The 15494-nt window shown below is 39.5% G+C and overlaps 1 long non-coding RNA gene across 1 annotated transcript in view; it reads right to left on the bottom strand.

Annotated features, from left to right (window-relative positions):
* Nucleotides 1-6661, bottom strand: part of LOC134810090 (uncharacterized) — a 50219-nt gene extending 43558 nt beyond the window's left edge. Inside the window, exons 1-3 of the long non-coding RNA XR_010157281.1 lie at nucleotides 6550-6661; nucleotides 5528-5623; nucleotides 1299-1420 (exon numbers count right to left, since the gene is read on the bottom strand). This is a non-coding gene — a long non-coding RNA (uncharacterized LOC134810090). The remainder of the gene's footprint in view (nucleotides 1-1298; nucleotides 1421-5527; nucleotides 5624-6549) is intronic.
* Between the last annotated feature and the right edge of the window lie 8833 nt (nucleotides 6662-15494).

Here is a 15494-nt window from a genome sequence, read left to right as displayed (position 1 = left end):
AGTATTTCATTTCCTTACTATCATTCCAGACCACCTCTGAGTTGGGCCATAATTATGCATCAATTCACTTCTATCTGTGTCAGCATATCACTCAGAATCATATGTAAACCAGGCCTGAATTTTTTTCTTCCTCAGTCAGGGGGAACTCCCCATGAGGTCAGAAGAGTGAGTTGAAGGACAGGCAGCAATGCAATAACAGTAGGTGTCATGAGAGTCTAAACCTCAATTCATGCAAATCACATATTCAGTACCTCTTTGAGCTCAATCTCACACCACTATCACTTTATAATGGGGTTTTGCTGTTGATGTCCAACTTTAGAGCTTTGGGGATCAGATATATCCAGTTCATGATACTCATCTCAGATTGCCTGGTCATTTGATGTCCCATGGTCAGATATTCAATCTCTACCAGAAATGAGTGGCAAGAAAGATGCCATTTCTAAAAAGGTGAATGAATATATCTACATAACTTTGTCTTAAAATCTTATAAGCATAGATTGTCATTCTTTATGGGGATTCGCCAGAAGCTCCATGGAACAGCCCTAAAAGTCACAGACCTGCTGATTCATATGGCCTAAATGGTAAAATAACTTGTACTGTAACCTGGACCAGCTTCAGAGTCTTCTTTTGCTCTGAGCTCCATTCGAAACTCAGTAAATGGGCAAAGCAAATCACACAAATTAGACATATGTTGGATCCAGATCCACAAAGTACCCACTTGTTTAATGCTAGTGGGTGGGAGATACATCAAGTTAACTTTTACTTTGGAGGAGAGATCTCAGTATATCTCGAACCCCAGGGACCTTGGGAACCCAATAAGTTTTCATGGGATTTATCTCCTCCCCCAGCACAAATGTGTCTTACTAAAGTTTCCCAGTAGATCTATAAGTATGATTTCATAGATTATGTAGCCTGGATTATGACAGAGAGCCACAGAGCTGAAAGTAACAGTGAATTTTTTTTTGTCTTAATCATGTGACAGCAAATTGCTTCTTGGTTGGAATAGAGTGAATAAAGCATTTGCCAGAGCAATAGCTGCATACTAGGTATCAGAGATTTTGTTGTTTTGATCCAGTAAAGAGACTACATACATAAAAGCAGTAGTATTTCCTGTCACCACCTGATTAAGTTTATGAAAGTTGGCCAGGCACGGTGGCTCATGCCTGTAATCCCAGCACTTTGGGAGGCCAAGGCAGGCTGGTCACTTGAGGTCAGGAGTTCAAGACCAGCCTGGCCAACATGGTGAAACCCCATCTCTACTAAAAATACAAAAATTAGCCAGGTGTGGTGGCGCTCACCTGTAATCCCAGCTACTTGGGAGGCTGAGGCAGGAGAATCACTTGAACCCGGGAGGCGGAGGTTGCAGACAGCCAATATCAAGCCACGGCACTCCAGCCTGGGCAACAGGGCAAGACTCCATCTAAAAAAAAAAAAAAAAATTTATGAAAATCCTCTATCACTCTCCAAAAGCCCACTACCATCATGACAAGCTAAATCAACACTCTTGCATCCCTCAAGACTTTCATGGTGACATTAATCTCCACAGATCTCATTGATGCACTATTGCTTTTGATTTAACATTTCGGTTGATCAGAGTAATTCTAGTGGTTTCTACTTGGCCCTTTTCCTATTATCCAACATTCTACAGGCAATAGACCCAGTTTGAAGAGTCTGTTGGTTTTCAAGCGTTTTCTTGGGAACTACAAATTCAGAAATAAAGAGAATTACCGTAGGGCCCACTGTGAGAAGAAATTAGACCAAAGCTCCATATAACATCTAACATCTATAAATCCCCACTCTGACTATTTGGCCAAAGACCATTTGAATTCTCCACAAATTAGCATCAACTCCAAGTCTGTCCCAGTAATCCCAGAAAAATCTGGATGTTACCCTCTTTCCAGTACACAGATAACCTATCAAACAGCCTCTAGTGACTTTCAGGAAGGCAAAGTGGAAAATTTACAGTATACTCTATTGGTAGAATTGTAGAATTGTTCCTCAAGGAGACGACCTTGCTCCTATCTCAAAATCGGATGTCTATTCCTGAACCAGTTCCACAGTGTTTCTATTAATATAGCTTTATAATGTGTCTTCAAAACTGATGAAGTAATTCCTAATATTGTCAAAGATTATTTTGGCCATTCTTATACATTTGCTTGTCCTAATGAATTTTGGAATCCATTTGGCAAAGTACACACATGCATATACACACACAAACATTAGCATTTTCATTGAGATTGTTTGGATTTATAAATTAATTAAGGGAACACTTAGATTTTTGTAGCATTAAGTCATCTCATCAGTGAACATGATGCATCTACTTATTTGGAAATTTTATATCTTCTATTAAATTTTGTAATGTTCTCAGTAGAGGTCTTGCACATTTTTATTAGTTTTATTTCTAATTGGTCTCATCCCAAAAAATTAAAATTTATTAGAAGCTCACATTCTCATCCATCTACCTCCCTTCTCCCCTTTATAGCCAAACTTCTAGAAAAGTCCACATACATGTTTCCATTTACTCACTTCACTTCCTCTTAAACATAATGCAATTTGGATTCCATTAGCCCCACTTCATCAAAACTGCTCAGTCACCAATGAAATGCATAATGAAAAACTCGAAAAGTCTTTTCTCAATTCTTATTTTGCTTAACTTTTAAAAAATTTTACAGATTTAAAATTTATATAAACTCACTTATTATAATTCATATTTCTATGAATTTTGACAAATTCATAGAGCATCATCACGGTCATATACCAAACAGTTTCATCAGGCTGGGCACAGTGGCTCTGACCTGTAATCCCAGCACTTTTGGAGGCCGAGATGGGCAGATCACTTAAGGTCCGGAGTTCGAGACCAGCCTAGCCAACATGGTGAAACCCCATGTCTACAAAAATTAGCTGGGAGTGGTGGCCTGCACTTGTAATCCCAGCTGCTCAGGAGGCTGAGACAGGAGAATCGCTTGAATCCAGGAGGGCGGAGGTTGCAGTGAGCTGAGATCATGCTGCTGCACTCCAGCCTGGGCAACAGAGCAAGACTCCATCTCAAAAAAAAAAAAAAAAGTTTAATCACTCCCCAAATTCCTTCCTGCTTCCTCTTTATGGTGAGCCTCCATCTCTACCCTACTCGTGGCAACCACTGATTTGTCTCCCATCTTAATATTTTTGCCTTGTTTAGAATGTTAAATATGTAAAATCATACAATATAAATTTTTTTGCTTCTATCTTCTTTCACTTTCACAAAATATATTTGAGATTCATTCATGTTGCTACATGAATCCATCATATTTCCCATATTTTATTGCTAAGAAGAGTTCCAATGTATAGATATACCACAAATTGCTAATTCATTTATTCAAGTTTGAATTGTTTCCAGGTTTTGACAATTACAAATAAAACTGCAATAAACATTCATGTACAGATTTCAGTGTGAACATAACCTTTCATAAATCTGAGAGTCAGACTCCTGCATTATGAAAAGTATGTTCTTACATGATAGAATATATGATGGTAAGTATTGTTTAAATCTGCTTAAATCAACAAGGTTGTCAAATTGTTTTTCAAAGTGGCTATGACAGCAAAATATGAGGATTCCAGTTGATCCACATCCTCACCAACATTTGGTAATATCAGGAATTTTTCTCTATTCTCATAGGTATTTTGGGCATTTCATTGTGATCATACTTTGCATTTCCATAATGAGTACCATATCTTTTCATATGCTTATTTACCATCAACATATCTTTTTGAGTTGATTTGTTTATATTTTTGTTTTTTTAATTGTTGAATTTTGAGCATTCTTTGTATATTCTGAACACAGGTTCTTGGTGGTGGTGGTGGTGGTGGTTTTTTTGGTCAGAAATGTGACTTTAAATGTTTTCTTCCAGTCTGTAGGTTTGTCTTCATTTTCTACCAGTGTCTTTTTCAGAGCAAAAGATTTTAATGTTGTTAATTGTTGGACTTCTTAGCAGCATTTGACATAACTTTCTCATCTTTCAGGTCTCAGCTTCAGAAGGCTTAGCTGAATTAGCCTTCTTCAATATTTTTATCTCAGTAAATTTCTACCATATTACCCTCTATATTTTCTTTATGGCATCTCTTACATGTTGTAATTATTTTATTTATGTATTATGTTTCTTATGTATATTCCCCACTATGTTGTAAACTCCATGAGTATTAACTGGCCGTGTCTGCTCTTTCACAATAGTGCTCTCAGTGACTAATAGAGAATCTAGCAAATAGTTATGGGAAGGAAGGAAGGGACAGTAGGTCTTGAAAGAGAGGTCAAAGGTTATTCTGATAATTCTAGCTCAAGAAATTGGCTAATTGTTAATAATTTAAATGAAAATCGAATATAGAGCAGGAAGAGATGGCTTGAGAGAAAAGTTAATATATTTATTTAAGGCCTACTAATTTTAGAGAATACCAGGAGACATGGTGGTATCTGCCAAATTTCTCCATGTAATTATCCCTCTTTTACCATTATTAATAAGTATGTTAGGGGTAATAATTTGAGACTATGCAAATATCTTATTTTTCCTCAAACTTTTTCCCACTGATTTTAGAATCCTTCCACATATTTTACCTGCAACAATTGTGTTTGTCTATTGGAAATTTTAAAGTTTCCTCATTCTTTTCTCATATATTAATTGGATTTTTCTATAAAAAATAAGCTTTCCTTTCTCTCTCAAATATTTATTTATTCAACTATTCCAAATCATATTCCTTCTGTTTGCCTTATTTGCCAGGCAAGTGAGGATTTAGCAAAACAACAAGAGAAGAGCAAATGCTATTTAAAAAGACAAATCACAAACAATTTTCAAATTTTTCACATTAGCCTGTCAAGCCAGATGGACTGGTCAAACAACAAAAAAGTTAGATTAAGACGAGGCACACAAATACCATTGATCAAAGCAACATGAGTCCATAGAAAACAAAGTTACCACAAAAAGACAAAAGTACTTACCGACTGTGTGTGGTGTCTTAAGAGCAAAAGGTAAGTCAATGCATTTTGATAACTAATGTTCACTTTGTTCCTCTCCGACTCTTACTGGGTAGAGTTTCTAAATACAAGAAGAAACTAACTGCTTTATTTCAAAATGGGTAGTGGGTTTTTTCTCTTTTTTAAAAATCGACTTTTATTGTATTCAAAACAACGGATAGTGGTTTTAATGGTTTATTTGAGCAGGGGCTTTTTCCCTCCAACCAAGACATCTATTATTTTTCAGAGAAAACCCAACCAATACATTGTTGGGTTGAAGCAGTATGAATATTGATACCATCAAATGTTTCTGCCTTAAGAAAGATTATTTCCATGCCTATATCAATAATCTATTTTTTGCAAAATAGGTTTTGCAACAGATTGGTATACTGTGAAAGAAAAAAAAAAAACATCATTTGCCTGTGAGGAGAATAAGCATTGGATTTTGGAAATGAGCCACAATTTCTTGGGTGGCCTAAGAACAAGCCACCAAACTTGCCTAAACCTGATTTTCCCATCTATGAAACAGTAATAGTTTTTACCTACCTCATTAAGCGATGTCAGACATTAATTAATGTTCATAATGGGCTTGAGATCTGTGATTAAAAGCTGTCACCGTTGATGGAAAACAGAGCCATTCAACTGTTGAGGAGGAGTAAACAAATCGGGGAAGATATGTAGTCCATGAGAAGAGATATTGAAGAGTGAAAAATTCATCAGGAAAGGGGAAATGGAGACTGAGTCAAAAATCTCATCTGATCTATAAGTATTTGTGATTTTTCCCATGGAATTAAGTAATATACCTCCCTAACGTCTCAATAAGGAACTATTCTTTCCTACACTAAGATTCTTAACCTTCTAGTGCCATTGAGCTTTTAAATATTTTAGCAAAGCCTATGGACTATTCTTGTAATAATTTGTAAATGCTTTTAGAAATATGTAGGATTATGAAAGAAACCAATTTTATCAAGACACAGTTTTCAAAATGTTTTCAAATTTAATTTTAGAGTAATACGTATGCTTCTTTATTAAATTAAATGAAATCTAATGGCAGTCTGGTAACTACCATAATTTTTAAGTAGTGATGGTTATAAACAACACTTCGAGATATCTGCAGCAACTCCAATGCAATATAAAAATTTCAGTGTTTTCTGCTGATGACAAAGTTAATACTGTGCTTTGTTGTCTACATTTACAATTTTTTTAATGTTAGGTTTAATTAGGAGTTACTGAAAATAAAGATGTATTTTACCCCACCCAAGTTCGTGAACACTTTAAATTTTATTCACAGGCTCCTTTGGGATGTTTGGATCTCAGGTTTTAAGAAATCCTATTCTACACTTCTCCTGGAATTTCTAGGGTAATACTAAGAAATAAATATTATTTCTCAATGTGTAATCAGGTAATCACAGATACAAGTGTTTATTAAAATGCAAATATGTTGGCCTTTTCCTAGACTTACTAAACAAAACTAGGGTTGGAGAATAGGTGTGAATCCATATTTTTAGTAAGTACCCAGCTGACTGACATGTATACTAAAGTTTGAGAATTGTTAAAGAGTTGATTACCTCAATAGTCATCTTCAATGGAATCATAGTTATCAAGCCAGGGAGTCTCAAATATTAGTTTGAGATATCATAACATAGTAGCTCTGAAAGGGAATAAGAAATTTTAATTTTTCAACAGGAATTTCAAATATTATGATGAATATATTCTCCATTCCATTATGAGAAATATTCCTAACCAGAGACATTAAAAGTCAAAGTAAAACATCTGCCTGAAAATGAGAGGTGCTGCTGAGGAGCTTCACATCAGAATCTTCATAACAGTACTCCACTCCTTTTCCTTTTCTGCACCAATTAACATTCTTTAAAAGAGTATCCTCACATAGAGCAGTTAAATACAGAATCGATGCATTATGTCACAGAAGATACAAAAGAAGAGTGGCACTTATTTCTGCCCATTTAAAACATTATGCACTCAACTGGTAGGCAAAAATTAAATTTGTCATCAACATGAAAAGCAATAATTATAGAATAATAGGGTTGCAGAAGATCTAAAGATCATCTCAAGCTTTCAGTTACTACCTTTTAGGCTTCTGCCTCACAAATCTTTATCCCTATCCCAGAACTCTCTGTAATTTGATTTCAGACCAGTATATCCAACCACCTGCTAGACATCTATTCCTGAATATTACAGACAGCTACAAACCAAAACTGAAATCATCACATTCTCTCTTACATTGTTTGTCTGGGGTTTTGGTACCCCCATCTTACAAGGCATTCAGAAGTTATCCTGGACTTCTCCCTAATTTTTTCTTTGCTAGGAGACACTGAGACACTTTTGGGGCGGCTGACCAACTTTAAAGCTCCAGCAGTGGCCTAGCATCCCTTAAGTCTGCATTTTTTTTTTTTTTTTTTTTTGAGATGGAGTCTTGCTCTGTCACCCAGGCTGGAGTGCAGTGGCGCAATCTCAGCTCACTGAAACCTCTGCCTCCCGGGTTCAGGCAATTCTTCTGCCTCAGCCTCCCAATTAGCTGAGACTATAGGCGCACAACACCATGCCCAACTAATTTTTGTATTTTTAATAGAGACAGGGTTTCACCATGTTGGTCAGGATGGTCTCGAGCTCCTGACCTCGGTGATCCGCCTGCCCCAGCCTCCCAAAGTTCTGGGATTACAGGTGTGAGCCACCGCGCCTGGCCAAGTCTCCATTTTTGGAGTGCCAATCTCCAATATGGCTGATGTTGTAAGATGAACATAGTGCTTGGATGCTGTGTATCCTTCTGATACAGCTTTCATGCCCCAAACTAACTCCAAAAACACAACTACAGCCCTAGGAAAGTTTAGGAGATTATGTTTTACATGAGTTCAGATTTAGGCCTCTTTGAGAAATGCCTTTCATGCCTATGATTCATTTTTCCTTGTATTCATCTTTACGTTCCCCTCACTCCATTCAAGTCATAGGATTTCCGGATCTGAATTTAGGGTGTAGTTCTTGGTGAACAGTCTTTCAGTCTGCCTGTGACCTAAACAAGAGAAATCCTTGGGGACCCACAAAGTCCTGATTGAATCACGAGTAGACTACATTAGAATTGGAGTCCAAAGCCCAACCTAGCAGCATATGACTCAGAAGTTGGAATTCTAGCCAGCTGCGGTGGCCCATGCCTGGAATCCCAGCACACTGGGAGGCTGAAGTCAGAGGGCTGCTTAAGCCCAGGAGTTCAAGACCAGCCTAAGCATTATAGTGAGACCCTGTCTCTACAAAAAATAAAAATTTAGTCCAGTGTGCTGATATGTGCCTATAGCCCCAGCTACTTGGGAGGCAGAGATGGGAGGATCACTTGAGCCCAGGAGGTCAAGGCTGTGGTGAGCCATGATTGTGCCACTGCACTCCAGCCTGGGCAACGGAGCAAAACCCTGTCTCAAAAAATTTAAAAAAATTTTAAAAAGCAGAATTTGGAATTCTGATCACCAACATCTGGTGTAGTTAAACTGATCAAAGCATATATACACGGCTAAGGTTTAGGAGGTAAGATCACTAAAGAATCTTAAACTTTAAGGGCTGTTGTCCTATTTATGGATAAATCCCCACAGGAAGAGCAAGGCTAATGCACAAGTATGGGATCCAGTAAGTAGACCATTGTCTTGGTGAAGACGGGGATTCAGTTCTAGGGTGTCTGGCTCAAGACAGAGCCTCAGTATGTAAACTTCTGACTTAAAAATACCAAGTACTGCTGGATTGCTCTGTGTTCTCCACTCCAAGATCAATTTTCTTCTTCATCCTATTCCTCAGCCAGGGCTGAAGGAGTAATATTCAATGCTAGAGAAAATAGGCAAATTCCTCCTGGAACAGGAAAATAGGTGGCAGAAAAGAATGCCTGCATCACCCTGAGAAGAACAACTTTAACCAAGGTTTTGTGATTTCGACGCTGAAGAAAGGTGAGATTTGGGGAATGAGACTCTGCAGAGATAATGTCCTTCTCAATGAGCCCCTGTATGCACAGTGCTGGAAGAACTTGGAGCAAAGAAAGCTAGGGTTCTGCTGGGATTAAAGTAGCTCATAGTGGCCTCTGTTCATATATTATTGAACTCATATTTAGTGGAAGATGACCTAGAATATACCTTAGAGGAAAAGACTTGGGCTGAAACATGGCCCTGAGTTAGTCCCAACAGTGGGAATGCATGGATTTAAAAGAAAATGTGCATGGTTGCAGGTAAACAGGAGGGAGACATGCAAGAGAGCCTGAGACACTGAATCTGATATTAGAGCTTTGATTTCTCTGTGGGAACAGAGAATTGGCTTGATATTGGGAAAAGATTTGTATTGTTAAAATGTATAAGGTGTATACAGAAAATAACTGACATTATGTGGTGCAGACATCAAGGGCTCATTATATTCTATAGTGGCTGAGAGGTGGATTTTGGAGTCAGACCATCTGGGTTTTAATACTACTTCCTCTATGGGCAAGTCTCTTAACCTCTTTTCTTCTCTTAAAAGTAGAAAAAATAATTATACCTATCCATAAATTAGTTGTGAGGATTACATGAACTGATATATAGAAAACACAGAATTGTGTTTAGCACATAATAGCTGTATAAATGTTAGCTATAATTACTGTATTATAGTGTGGTAAGTTTGCTGGGCAATGCATAGCTGAGCATACTTTATTTTTATTTATTTATTTTTGAGATGGAGTTTCACTCTTGTCACCCAGGCTGGACTGCAATGGCATGATCTTGGCTCATTGCAACCTCCGCCTCCTGGGTTCAAGTGATTCTCCTGCCTCAGCCTCCCAAGTAGCTGGGGCTACAGGCGTGTGCCACCACGCCCAGCTAGTTGTGTATTTTTAGTAGAGATGACGTTTCATTATGTTGGTCAGGCTGGTTTCGAACTCCTGACCTCAGGTGATCCACCCACCTCGGCCTCCCAAAGTGCTGGGATTACAGGTGTGAGCCACCGTGCCTGGCCTGAGCATACTTTAAAATAAGGAAAGAATCACATCTAGAGGCACATGCCAGAAAGAGTAAAAAATTTAAAAAAAGAAAAGCAAAATAAAATAAGGATAGAAATGGAGCATTTGCCTAATGCAGGCTACAAAGGAAGTAGCAAGCCCAAATACTTGTAGGGGACAGGTAAGTTGCACAAATATATGTAGACGATGTGTATTAGAGTTATCAGAAAGACAGATATAATAGGATATGTGCATAGACATATGACAGGGGATTTATTAGGGGAATTGGCTCACATAATTATGGAGGGTGGGAAGTCTCCCAATAGGCCATCTGCAAACTGGATGCTCTGGGATGCTGGTAGCATGGCTTAAACCAAGTCTGAAGGCCTCAAAATCAGGAAAGCCAATGGTGTAACTCTCAGTTGGAGGCTGAATGCCTGAGAATCTGGGAGCTGCTGGTGTTAAGTCCTGGAGTCCAAAGGCCGGAGCCTGGAGTTCTGATGTCCAAGGATAGGAGAGGAAGAATGCATCCCAGCTCTAGGAAATAGATGGACATATTTGTCTGTCCTCTGTTTTTGTTCTCCAGCCCTGGCAAATTGGATGGTGCCCACCCACGTTGAGGGAGGGTCTTCCTCACCTAGTCCACTCACACTCACATGCTAATCGCTTCTGTAAACACCCTCACAGACACACCCCAAAATAATGCTTTACCAGGTTTCTGTGTATTCAGTAATCCAGTCAAGTTGACATCTAAAAGTAAACATTACAAGGTGTATTGGGGAGTTCAGAGACAGGGAAATAAAGTAGCGAATAATAGAATCTAGAAGAGGTAGTTGGCTTTTGCAAATCAGAGTAAGCATGTCTATGGTCTAAGGGCATTCAAATTCAGTATTTATTTATCAAAAGTGCTAACCAAATTAAACAGTTTTTGGATCATTCTAAGAGGCTAGCTCCCAGTTGGCCACACATAGTTTTGAGTTGTCATATGTCATTTCAGTTAGAATATTGTCCTATCCTATTTCTGATGTGTCTAGAGGAAACACCACGCCTTGAGCGGGCTACATGGCCCATCTCAGGATGATGCAAAGCAGCTGTGGTAAGGATTATAATCAGTTAGAGCATTTCTTTTTTTTTTCTCTTTGAGACAGGGTCTCACTTTGTCACCCAGGCTGGACTGCAATGGTGTGAACATGGATCACTGCAACCTCCACCTCCTGGGCTCAAGTGATCCTCACACCTCAGCCCCCTAAGTAGCTGTGATTATAGGGGCACACCACCATATCTGGCTAATTTTTGTATTTTTTGTAGAGATAGAGTTTCCCCACTTTGCCCAGTTTGGTCTTGAACCCCTGAGTTCAGGCAATCCGCCTGCCTTGGCCCCTCAAAGTGCTGGGGATTACAGGCATGAGCCACAGTGCCTGGCCCAGTTAGGGTATTTCTAATACTCTGTGATCTCATTTGAATGGAGCAGCAACATCCCATGGTTGGAGTGTTAAATTCATGTGGGTTAACAGGAGGACAAAATAAAAGCTATTGGCTTTACACTTGAGGGAACTCAAGGCGTTTCTTGCCTCACTTCGCCTCCAAAAGAGGATACCTACTGATAACAAAAGTAGGTAACAATGCTGGGGGCTGGAGTTTTTCATGTCACTAGTGAAAAGGTTAAAGCAGTACTTTCTCAACCTTTTCCAGTTTATGCCACAGCCTGCAGTGACTGCGATAAAATTCTTTCATCCTCCTACCTGCCCCAAAGGCACACTCTGACCCTTTTCTTTGAGAAGCACTCTTTAAAGTTCCTTGAATGCATGTGGTATTGCACCTGGCTTTTCCTCACTGGGTTTTTTTCTATAAACCTTACTTTCTTTACGGGTAAGTAGTAGATGGCCTTAGGGTTCCTCCTAATTGAGAAAGTGGTGTCTTCTTTTCTTTTTTCTCTTCCATTCCTAAACCTTCCCTTTTTAAAAGTTCACTTACAGAAAGAATTCAAAGAGATCTATTTGAGCTTGTTGGTCTTCAAGAAAAACATATTTTTGCTTGTGATATACTTTTGCTTGTGACAGTTCTCTCTGTTTTTTTTTTTTTTAATTTAAGTTCTGGGATACATGGGCAGAATGTGCAGGTTTGTTACATAGGTATACATGTGCCGGTTTGTTACATAGGTATACATGTGCCATGGTGGTTTACTGCACCTATCAACCCGTCATCTGGTTTTAAGCCCCACATGCATTAGGTATTTGTCCTAATGCTCTCCCTCCCCTTGCCCCCCAGTTCTCTTTTTCTTAAAACTTTTAAGTTTGGGGGTACATGTGCAGGTTTGTTACATAGCTAAACTCATGTCATGGAGAATTGTTGAACAGATTATTTTATCACTCAGGAATTAAGCCTAGTACCCATTAGTTACTTTTCCTGATCCTGTGCCTCCTCCCACCCTCCACCCTCTCATAGGCCCCAGTGTGTGTTGGTCCCCTCTATGTGTACACATGTTCTCATCATTTAGCTCCCACTTATAAGTGAGAACATGCAGTATGGATTTTCTGTTCCTGAGTTAGTTTGCTAAGGATAATGGCTTCCAGCTCCAACTATGTCCCTGCAAAGGACATGACCTCATTCTTTTGCATGGCTGCCTAGTATTCCATGGCATATATGTACCACACTTTCTTTATCCAGTCTATCATTGATGGGCACTTAGGTTGAGTCCAGTTCTTTGCTATTGTGAACAGTGCTGCAATGAACATTCACATGCATGTGTCTTTATAACAGAATGATTTATATTCCTTTGTGTATACACCCAATAATGGGATTGCTAGGTCGAATGGTATTTCTGTCTTCGAGGAAACACCACACTGTCTTCCACAATGTCAACCTTTTACCATCTATAAGTCATCAAGAGCCCAAACCAGTGTCTGAGTTTATGAAAAAATGGTCAAGAATGACAGGTGGAGCGCTGGGCATGGTGGTTCACACCTGTAATCCCAGCACTTTGGGAGGCCGAGGTGGGTGGATCACGAGGTCAAGAGTTTGAGACCAGCCTGGCCAACATGGTGAAATCCCGTCTCTACTAAGAATACAAAAATTAGCCAGGCGTGGTGGTGCGTGCCTGTAATCCCAGCTACTGGGGAGGCTGAGGCAGGAGAATCTCTTGAACCCGGGAGGCAGAGGTTGCAGTGAGCCAAGATCGTGCCACTGTACTTCAGCCTGGGTGACAGAGCAAGACTCTGTCTCAAAAAAACAACAAAAAAAGAATGATAAGTGGAAATTAGGAAAGTGTACAAAGCTTCTTCTGCTAAGAACTGTACAGTTTTTATTTAATATTAAATATACTAATATATCACCACACCCAGGCAGATCACTTGAGGCCAGGAGTCTGAGACCAGCCTGGCCAATATGGCGAAATCCTGTCTCTACTGAAAATACAAAAATTAGCTGGGCATGGTGGCGCATGCCTGTAATCCCAGCTACTCAGGTGGCGTGCACCAGTAGTCCCAGCTACTTGGGATGCTGAGGTGGTAGAATTGTTTGAGCCCAGAAATTCAAGTCCAACCTGGGCAACATAGAGAGACCCTGCCTCCAAATAAAAATAATTTTTAAAAAAATCAAATATATAAAATACCTAATGAATGTGCAATGCAGATGACTTCAGCAGACTCCAATTCTACTAGGAAACTTGTGGAGCTAAGATAGTAGTTATTCATTTGTCTCTTATATCTCAACACAGCTTAGAAATCAAAAGATGAGGAGCAATATTAAATTTGGTATTCAAAATTAAGGTTTACATTAATGCTATCAAATGACTTTTATTAATTTAATACTTATAAGCTTGGTTTTTCATAGATCAACTTCCCTCTTATTATTATTTTAAATTTTTATAGGACTTAGAGAGTACAAGTGAATTTTTGCTTGTTTCTTTGGTTGGTTGGTTGGTTTTTTTGAGACAGGATCTTGCCCTGTTGCCAGGCTGGAGTGCAGTGCTGGAGTGCACGGCTTACAGTAACTTCGAGCTCCCAGGCTCAAGCAATCCTCTCACCTTGGCCTCTTGAGTAGGTGAGACCACAAGTGCACATCACCACACACAGATAACTGTTAAAAAAAAAAAAATTGTAGAGACTGGGTCTCCCTATGTTGCCCAGCAGGTCTTGAACCTCTGGGCTCAAGGGATCCTCACACCTTGGCCTCCCAAAGTGCTGGGACTACAGGTGTGAGCCACCGGGCCAGCACAAGTGCCGATTTGTTACAGGGATATACTGCAGAGTGATGAAGTCTGGGCTTTTAATGGTCCCATTATCCTAATAGTGTACATCATACTCATTAGGCAATTTCTCATCCTTCACCCTCCACTTCCACCCTCCTACCTTTCCAAGTCTCCAATATCTGTTATTCCTCTATGTCCATGTGTACATATTATTTAGCTCCCACTTACTAGTGAGAATATGAGATATTTGGCTTTCTGTTTCTGAGTTACTTCATTTAGGATAATAGCCTCCAGTTCCATCCATGTTGTTGCAAAAAACATGATTGCATGTATTTTTATGGATGAGTAGTATTCCATGGTATATATGTACCATCTTCTTTATTCAACCATCCATTGATGGACACTTAGGTTGGTTCCACATATTTGTTATTGTGAATAGTGCTGCTATTAACATGAGTGTAGGTAGATTTTGACATAATCATTTCTTTTCTTGTGGGTAGATACCCAGTAGTGGGATGCTGGGTTGAATGGTAGTTCTATTTTTAGTTCTTGGAGACATCTCCATACTGTTTTTCACAGAAGTTGTACTAATTTACATCCCCACCAACAGTGTATAAGCATCCTCTTTTCTCTGCATCCTCACCAACATCTTTTTTTTTTTCATTTTTAATAATAGCCATTTTTCACTCCTGTAATCTCAGCACTTTTGGAGGCTGAGGCAGGAGGATTTAGACAGTCTCAACATAGACAGGGTCTTACTATGTTGCATAGGCTGGTCTTGAACTCCTGGGCCCCAGACAGACTCTTGGGCTTGAGCCCAGGAGTTCAAGACCAGCCTGGGTAACATAGTGAAACTCTGCCTCTACAAAAAATAGTAAGTTAGCCCAGCATGGTGGCATGTGCCTGTAGTCTCAGCTACTTGCAAGGCTGAGGTGGGTACATCAGTTGAGTGTGGGAGGTTGAGGCTGTAGTGAGTTGTGATCATGTCACTGCACTCTATCCTGGGTGACAGAGCAAGATTGATATGATTAGGCCTTCTGTTACCACCCAAATCTCATCCTGAATTATAATCCCCATAATCCCCATGTGTCAAGGGTGAGACCAGGTGGAAGTAACTGAATCATGGGGCTGGTTTCCCCCATGCTGTTCTCATGATAGGCAGTGAGTTCTCAAGAGATCTCGTGGTTTTATATGGGGCTCTTCCCTCTTCCCTTGGCACTTCTCCTTCTTGCCACCTTGTGAAGAAGCTTCCTGCTTCCCCTTTGCCTTCTGTCATGATTGTAAATTTCCTGAGTCCTCCCCAGCCATGCTGAACTGTGAGTCAGTTAAACCTGTTTCCTTTATAAATTACCCAGTCTCAGGCAGTTCTT

This window comes from Pan troglodytes, chromosome 4 (assembly GCF_028858775.2).
Source record: "Pan troglodytes isolate AG18354 chromosome 4, NHGRI_mPanTro3-v2.0_pri, whole genome shotgun sequence".
Lineage (NCBI taxonomy): Eukaryota > Metazoa > Chordata > Mammalia > Primates > Hominidae > Pan > Pan troglodytes.
The sequence above is the reverse complement of the archived record's forward strand: the minus strand, read 5'-3'. Positions and strand labels throughout refer to the sequence as shown.